Here is an 8,596-nt window from a genome sequence, read left to right as displayed (position 1 = left end):
TGTATCAAGTTTCCGGATAATAAAATTCTAGCATGAATAATAAACATTTATCATGAGATAAGGAAATATGAAATAACAACTTTATTATTGACTTTAGGGCATATTTCCTCCAGTCTCCCACTTGCACTAGAGTCAATAATCTAGTTCACATCGCCATGTGATTTAACACCAATAGTTCACATCGTCATGTGATTAACACCCATAGTTCACATCGCCATGTGACCAACACTGTCGTGGATTTGTCACGGCAGATGTCCTCGTGAAAGGACTTAGTCGTGGAGCCATCGCTACGGGTTAACTTGAAGGGGTTAAAGCGGACACAAAGACACAAGGGTTTATACTAGTTCGGCCCCTTCGATGAAGGTAAAAGCCTACGTCTAGTTGTGATGGAATTGATGTGGTTTCGATGGCTGGGGAGCAAACAAGCTTCGCCTAGGCTCGAGTTGTTGTTGTCTGTCCTTGAACCGCCGCCGGGTCGTCCCCTTATATACACGGGTGACGCCCGTCGGTCCACAGAGTCCCACACCGGTTCATACTCGTATCCCGGTTGGTCTCTCTCTATTTCTAACTTACAATGCAAGTTTACATATCAAGCCGGTTTACGGCTACAGGTTCTAAACCGACTACAGGCATTGGGCCTTCATCTGCTTAATCACCTTTAAACCACTAATGAAGCTAACCCGGCCCAAGTAGGCCGGTTCACACCCAGTGGTAATATCCCCAACATTAGGCCCCAGATTAATTTGAACTAGTTCATGTCAATCCTTCACAAAAATCTTTGTCTTCAACATCTTCTGGTAATTGGTAAACCGCCATGTCGTCATCATCTCTGGTTGCTGTAAACCGGCATGATGTCATCATGAAGTTAACATTTATGACGCCTTCCTTTATTAATAGATCTGCGATACCCAAGGCAGCAGCTCCACTTCCGAATCTTGTGGCTCCTGGATTCGCGCACCTGACACACGTCCCCTGCCTTATAAATAGGACCGAAGGGTCATTTCCTTTTCTCCCCTTCGTCTCTTTCTCTTCGTATTCCTCGCGTCGCCAGCCTCGGAGCTCCGCCGCCGCCGTTGACCTCTGCACCGTCTTGGGCCGCTGCATTAACCTGAACGCACCAGAGCACCGCGGTAGCCTTCCGCGTCTTCCTCGACTCTGGTAAGCCTTCTGTTCTTCTTAACATAGATCTATTCTAGGGTTTCATGTTCTTGCCGTATTTATCACTTGTCCATACTCGTACCTAGACTCCTGGACATATCCGTGAAACCCTGCTCTGACCAGCAGTAGCTTTTTAGCATCTGCCTGTAATTTTACGCTCAAGTCTATAGATCTCATCCACATTCCTACCCATTGATTTACTTCTGTTCTGCTTTAACCTTTTGAATATTTTCTGTTTTTTTGATCTTGCTTCAGATCCATTGCTGCAATAAGACCTTGTGAAACCTGTTTCTGCATACTTAGCCATCCGCAACCTCAATTGCTTTCAATGTTTAGATTAGGCGGTTTAACTTAATATAGAAAAAGTAAACAAACCGGTATATGCCATTAGTCCCCATGTTGAACCGCCAGAACTCTTTAGCCATATGATGCCGCTTCATAGAAATCCAGTTTAAATGTACTGCCTCCAGTTTAACATTGTTCGTACCAGTGCATTCTTCAACCGGAATCACTTATTTCTTGTAGATCTCGTCATGGCCAAACAAGTATATGAGTGCAACTGGGTTCCTTCTCACGTCACAGAAACTCAGCTGGATGATTTAGTTTCGATTGGCGCTTTAGACAGCAAAGATACTATCCACTGGAGGGTTCCTGGTGATGAATGTCCTCCCACACCTCAAGAGGGAGAGGTTGTGATTTTTGCGGATCACTTAGCCCGGGGCTTCAAACCGCCCGGCTCTAGATTTTACCGGGATGTGTTAGCCAATTTTCAACTCCGCCCGCAAGATACTGGCCCCAATTCTGTTACCAACTTATGTCACTTCCAAGTGCTCTGTGAGGTATACCTTCAAGAGAAACCCACAGTTGAATTGTTCAGAGACTGCTTCCACTTAAACCGCCGCATAGAATTCACTGATGGTCCCAATACCGAATTGGGCGGTATGGCAATTTAGAAAAGGAAAGAAATCACTTATCCCCATGCCAGACTACACAGTCACCCCAAGGAGTGGAATGCAACATGGTTTTACTGTAGAGATACTTCTCCTGATGATGAAAACCCTTTGCCTGGCTTTCGTCCGGAGCGGCTCAGCAATACACACCCCTTCCCACAAAGGTTAAGTGCCAAGGAGAGGAGTAAATACGCTCCACAATTATCCAAGCTCCGAGCCTTCATGGCCAACGGTTTAACAGGAGTAGATCTTGCACGCTGTTGGATATCATGGAGCATACTGCCTCTCCGCCGGCGCTCCGGTTTGATGTGCGAATATACTGGTAGCGTTGATGACCCACTCTGACACACCAACATCCAGCTCTCCGATGATGAAGTCACAGAGGCTGTGAAGAAAATGCTGAACGAACCGGAGCACCTCTGCGCTCAAACCGGCCTGCCCCCTTTCTATGCCACCAACAAACCGCCAGCTGTAAGATTTTGATTGTACTTTTTACTGAACCTGTTATTGCTATCTCTGTCTGACATCAATTGCTGCTTAACCAGGGTGATAATCCGTTTTGGAGCAAGAAGCTTCCACAAGACAAACCGGAGAAAGCAGAACGGCCAACCCGGCTAAAGACCAAGGTCATCAAGAAGCCTGCTAAAAAGAGGAAAACCACTGCTTCATCTGATCCGGCTGTTGATGATGATGTGGGTAACTCGGACCTTGAGGTAGAACTCGATTCACTAGGCTTACTTTTTACACGCCTTATTGATGATGATACTTGTCAGGACGACGCTGAAGCCAGTAATGCCGATGTCGCTGAGGTAATTATTCTCTCTTCCGATTCAGATCCTTTGCCTTTGCCAAAATTTCGCCAGGCAAACCGGAAAGTTAAATTTTCTCATCCTCTTGCTTACTTGGATCCCAAATTTCTTATGAAGACTCAGCAATATGAAGCTCTCCGTACAACCCGGCACAGCGGCCAGGTAGTTACCTCCGCCGGTTTATCAAACAGTCCGGTTCGAAAACGCCGCTCCGAGGTCTCCGACCTTTTTATTAGTTTATGTCCTAAAGCGGGTTTCATCCGTCAACCTCTTAATCCGTCCGACTCCGAATATCAGGTTACTTCCCATTCTTCCTCTGGTGAATCGTCGGCCACTCAGCTGCCACCACTGAAAACGGTTCTTGGGTAAGCTAGACTGAACATATGCTTCTGGTATACCACGTTATAACTTATGCTGTTCCTTGACTCTTTGTTTCTCTTTTAGGGCTAAACCTAAACCAAGCAAGAAAGCCCGCCTGAATAAAGCGGCCGAGGAAGACACTACCCCTGAACAGGATAAAACACCAGATCTTGAAGCGTTCGTTCCTGAGGATATTCCCAATGATCCTCCTTTGCAAGATGATGCCATTACTGATAAAAGGCCTATCGATACCTTAGTCCCTGCTGACCAGCCAGCCAGCTCCGTCCGGATTGATAGATCCCGCAATCCTTCAAAGCCTGCCGATAAACCGACCGCACCAACGCAAACCGGCGAGTCCAAGGATGATGAAGTTGTAATTACCGGCGTAGGTCGCTTTGAACCAGGGAATCCTGTCGCTTTGGCCAAGCATACTGTGAAAGAAGATTTTTCTGCCATGAGCAAAGGCAAATGGGATGTTGATCTGGAAACATATGCTGCTCTGAGTGCCCGAGATCTTCATTCTGGTTACTTGAACCGGCTATATACTAGTCGTGACTGTGAAGCTGGCATGGTAAAGATGATGAGAGATAAATTTGAGGTAACTTCCTTGTGCTTCTTCTTTCTTTAATTACTGCCACTGTATTAATCCTCCTAGCCCCCAAGGGCCGGTTTGTAACCTTCTTCAAGCCGGGACTTGAATATGGTCCTCAATACTTTGAAATCAATGTAGCCCCCAAGGGCCGGTTCAACTTAGTATAGTTAAACTGAGACTCCAATAAAGATTCTAACATCATAACATAACTGAGCAAATAGCCATTAGCCCCCAAGTGCCAAGTTGAATACCTGTATTGAACTTGGGACTTTGCGATTTAGTAATAGATGAAAATTGAAGGTGCATTAGCCCCCAAGTAGCAAGCGTATAACTTGTTATGTGGTTGGTACTTCAAATTCTTGTATCGTTTGTTGAAAGCCAAGCACTGTCTTTATGCAGGCCGAAGTGAGGATCAAAGAGGACCGGATTACTGATCTTCAGGAAACTTTGAAAACCCAACAAGCTGAAACCGACAAGGCAAGGGAAGAAATAACCAGCGCTCTGAGCATCACAGAACAGCTGAAAGAGGGCTTCAAGAAGGAGCGGACTGATTGGGCCACTGAGAAGGCCGATTTAATAAAAAGAGCTGAAAACGCTGAAGCTGCCCTTAAACCGGTGGTAGATGAGCTGACCGCCGTAAAGCGGCAAGTACATTCCATGACTGCTGCTATCTTTGGTAAGCTCCTTTTGGTTTCCTGGACAACTCTGGCCTGCTTATAATAGATCCAGTTTGTGATCTTTCCTATATTGTTGCAGGTACACGCATTGGTCACTTAGGGTCAGATGTTCGGAAGAAGTTGAAGGCTGCCTACACTTTAATTGAATAGCTGTATACCGGAGCACAACGGATCATCACCACTGCATCTCATAATAATCCGGCACCCACTTTAATCCAAGACACTCTTAATAGGTTGTCAATGCTTCCTGCTCGGATTGAAGAACTGAAAAAATCTGCCGCTCGAACCGGAGCCATTAATGCCTTGATACGGGCAAAAGCATGGGTGCCGGATTTCGATCCTGTTGAGGCAGCTCAAGGCTATCCCAGCTTGAAGGAAGACGGCTCAGAATTCAATGAAGATGATTTGAGGGCGATAAACCGTGCAGTACGCCCTCTGGCTTGTCAATTGGCTGAAGAGGCCGACTTGTCGCATTATCAAGCTCAGTACAATGATCAGAACAAACGAGTGCCTGCACCAACTCCTGAAGCGGAGAATCTGATTCCTCCAATCCATAAGCATACTTACGCTCCTGATATTGAACCGTCTTCTCTGATCCATGAAGAGGCTATCTTTCAAGCTTTAATGGGAATCGACTGGACCACTGTTGATTTCCAGCCAATGGATAGAGACGAGGAAGCTGAAGTGGCACGGGACGACCCACAACCATCAGACCGGTTTGATGAGCAGGCTTGAACCGGAAGCCGGTTTAAACAACTGCCTTATTATGATCTGCCAAAATAACAATGATCTTATTTGGGCACCGCATTGCCTTGTAATAGGATAGTCAATACTGCTTCCTTGAATATGCCTTCGTGCATAAGTACTGATGCTTTTGCTTGAAATCCTCAATTTATATTTTCTGCAATCAGAAAATCTTGAACTGCGGTGGCGGTTATACCGCCAACCGGTTTATAACCTTGATATATATATATATATCGATGTATTTAAAACATATAATCAAATATGCGATACAAAATACCTGCCATCGCTGGGCATAAAGTTGGCTTAGCCAGGCTTGAAGTAGAGGTTTTATAAACCATTACCATCAAAGGGGAGAAAACAACTCCCGTGTTTTTTAAAATGCTGGCTTCCCATGTAAACCGTGCTGGGTCATTATAAGCCCCCCTACTACTCCATGATTTTAACAGGAAAGTTAAACCGGGCATATTTCTCCGGATTAAAAATGAACTGAATCCCGTCAGCTGAACCGGAAAAAAGTGTTGTTGGTTTAAAGGAAACACAACAAAAATTGAAGAATAGTCATAAAAGAAATATGGAAGCAAAGGCAATGATAAAAACCGTTTGCAAAAATATGCTTTACTAAGCTGATCAGATGGTGTTACCATGGTCGGACAGGACCAAGCCCCCAATAGGAGTGACAATGGTTCAAGTCAGCCAGGTCCCCAAATGAAACCGTGGCATTTATGCCGATCAAAAGGCGTGGCAATGGTTCGGGTTCGACCAAGCCCCCAAGTGATTCTGTGGCCTTAGGCCGATCAAGAGGCGTGACTGGTTCAGACTTGACCATGTCCCCAAGTGATCTGGTGGCTTTCGCCTATCAAAAGGTGTCGCATTGGTTCGGACACGACCAAGGCCCCAAGTGATATCACAAAGCTTTTTTTGAAAAGCAAATTTCAAGGGGTAAACCGGAGGCCGTTTTAAAACAGAACCACTCCATGTAACCACACATGATATCAAAAGGACAGAGACCCCGCTTTAGCTGAGGCTCCGGTTTTATTATATCAATGATAATATATATACTGCCATAATATGTACATAGATAGAGCCGATGGCTCAAGTGTAGTAAGGCCGAAGATGAGCTATATTCCACGGCCTGTTGGTCTCCTCCTCTGACGTGCGTGAGTCTTTATGCTCTCGAATATCAACCAGATAGTACGACCCGTTGTGCAGATTCTTGCTGACCATGAAAGGTCCCTCCCAAGGTGGGGATAACTTGTGCATATCCGTCTGATCTTGAATGAGCCGAAGCACCAAATCTCCTTCTTGAAAAGTTCTGGTTCTGACCCGGCGACTGTGATAGTGACGAAGATCTTGTTGATAAATCGCCGAGCGGGCAGCCGCTATGTCACGCTCCTCATCTAATAGGTCCAAATCATCTTGCCGTGCTGTCTCATTGTTCGCTTCAACATAAGCTGCTACACGAGGCGAATCATGCCGGATATCACTAGGGAGAACCGCCTCTGCTCCGTAGACCATAAAAAACGGTGTGTATCCTGTAGATCGGTTGGGCGTAGTGTTGATACTCCATAGCACAGATGGTAGCTCTTCAACCCAACATCCCGGTGTTCTTTGCAATGGAACCATAAGCCGGGGTTTGATGCCTCGCAAGATCTCTTGATTAGCTCGTTCTGCCTGCCCATTGGACTGGGGGTGAGCCACTGATGATACGTCAAGTCTGATGTGCTCACGTTCACAGAATTCCTTCATAGCACCCTTGGATAAATTGGTACCATTGTCAGTAATGATACTGTGTGGAAAGCCAAACTGGAAAATCACCTTTTTAATGAACTGCACCGCTGTAGCTGCATCACACTTGCTGACAGGCTCCGCTTCAACCCACTTGGTAAACTTGTCAACTGCCACCAAAAGGTGGGTTTTCTTATCCTTGGATATTTTAAAAGGTTCGACCATATCCAGCCCCCATGTTGCAAACGGTCAAGTAATTGGAATCATCCTCAATTCTTGAGCCGGCAAATGAGCACGCCTTGAAAATTTCTGACAGCCATCACACCGTTTAACCAAGTCCTCCGCATCAGCATGAGCTGTCAACCAATAAAACCCGTGACGAAATGCCTTAGCCACCAGAGACTTTGAACCGGCGTGGTGACCACAATCCCCTTCATGGATTTCGCATAAAATTTCACAACCTTCCTCAGGAGAGACGCAGCGTTGAAACGCCCCTGATACACTGCAATGATGCAATTCTCCATTGATAATTGTCATAGATTTGGATCGCCGGACTATCTGCTTGGCTAGAGTCTTATCCTCTGGCAACTCTCCTCGGTTCATGTACGCAAGATAAGGAACTGTCCAATCCGGTATAACATGCAGGGCTGCCACCAATTGAGCCTTCGGATCAAGAATAGCCAAATCCGCTTCACCTAGGAGCTTGACTGACGGATTGTGCAACACATCAAGAAAGACATTAGGCGGGACCGGTTTACGCTGAGAGCCCAACCGGCTTAAAGCGTCCGCCGCTTCATTTTTCCGACGATCCACGTGATCCACCTGATAACCCTTGAAGTGACCTACAACAATATCCACCTCACGACGATATGCAGCCATGAGTGGGTCTTTAGAATCCCAAGTGCCAGACACCTGTTGAGCTACGAGGTCTGAGTCACCAAAGCACTTAACCCGACTTAGATTCATCTCTTTAGCCATCCGGAGACCATGGAGCAAGGCTTCATACTCAGATGCATTATTAGTACAAGGGAACATTAAGCGGAGAACATAACAAAACTTATCACCTCGTGGGGAAGTTAACACGACTCCAGCCCCCGAGCCCTCCAATTTCCTGGATCCATCAAAATGGATAGTCCAATATGTGTGATCCGGCTTCTCCTCTGGTGCTTGCAACTCAGTCCAATCATTGATGAAATCAACAAGTGCTTGAGACTTCACCGCCGTCCGGGGTACGTACTTCAATCCGTGCGGCCTAAGTTCTATAGCCCACTTGGCAATCCGGCCGGTCGCCTCCCGGTTCTGTATGATATCGCCCAAGGGAGCTGAACTGACCACTGTGATAGGGTGCCCTTGGAAATACTGCTTCAACTTCCGGCTTGCCATGAAAACTCCATATACCAGCTTCTGCCAATGCGGATATCTTTGCTTGGATTCAATAAGCACCTCGCTGATATAGTAAACCGGCCGCTGAACCGGATACTCCTTGCCCGCCTCCTTGCGTTCTACTACAATAGCCACACTAATTGCGCGAGCATTGGCCGCTACGTATAACAATAACGGCTCCTTGTCGACCGGAGCTGC

Source organism: Triticum aestivum, chromosome 4B (assembly GCF_018294505.1).
Source record: "Triticum aestivum cultivar Chinese Spring chromosome 4B, IWGSC CS RefSeq v2.1, whole genome shotgun sequence".
Taxonomy (NCBI): domain Eukaryota; kingdom Viridiplantae; phylum Streptophyta; class Magnoliopsida; order Poales; family Poaceae; genus Triticum; species Triticum aestivum.
The sequence above is the reverse complement of the archived record's forward strand: the minus strand, read 5'-3'. Positions refer to the sequence as shown.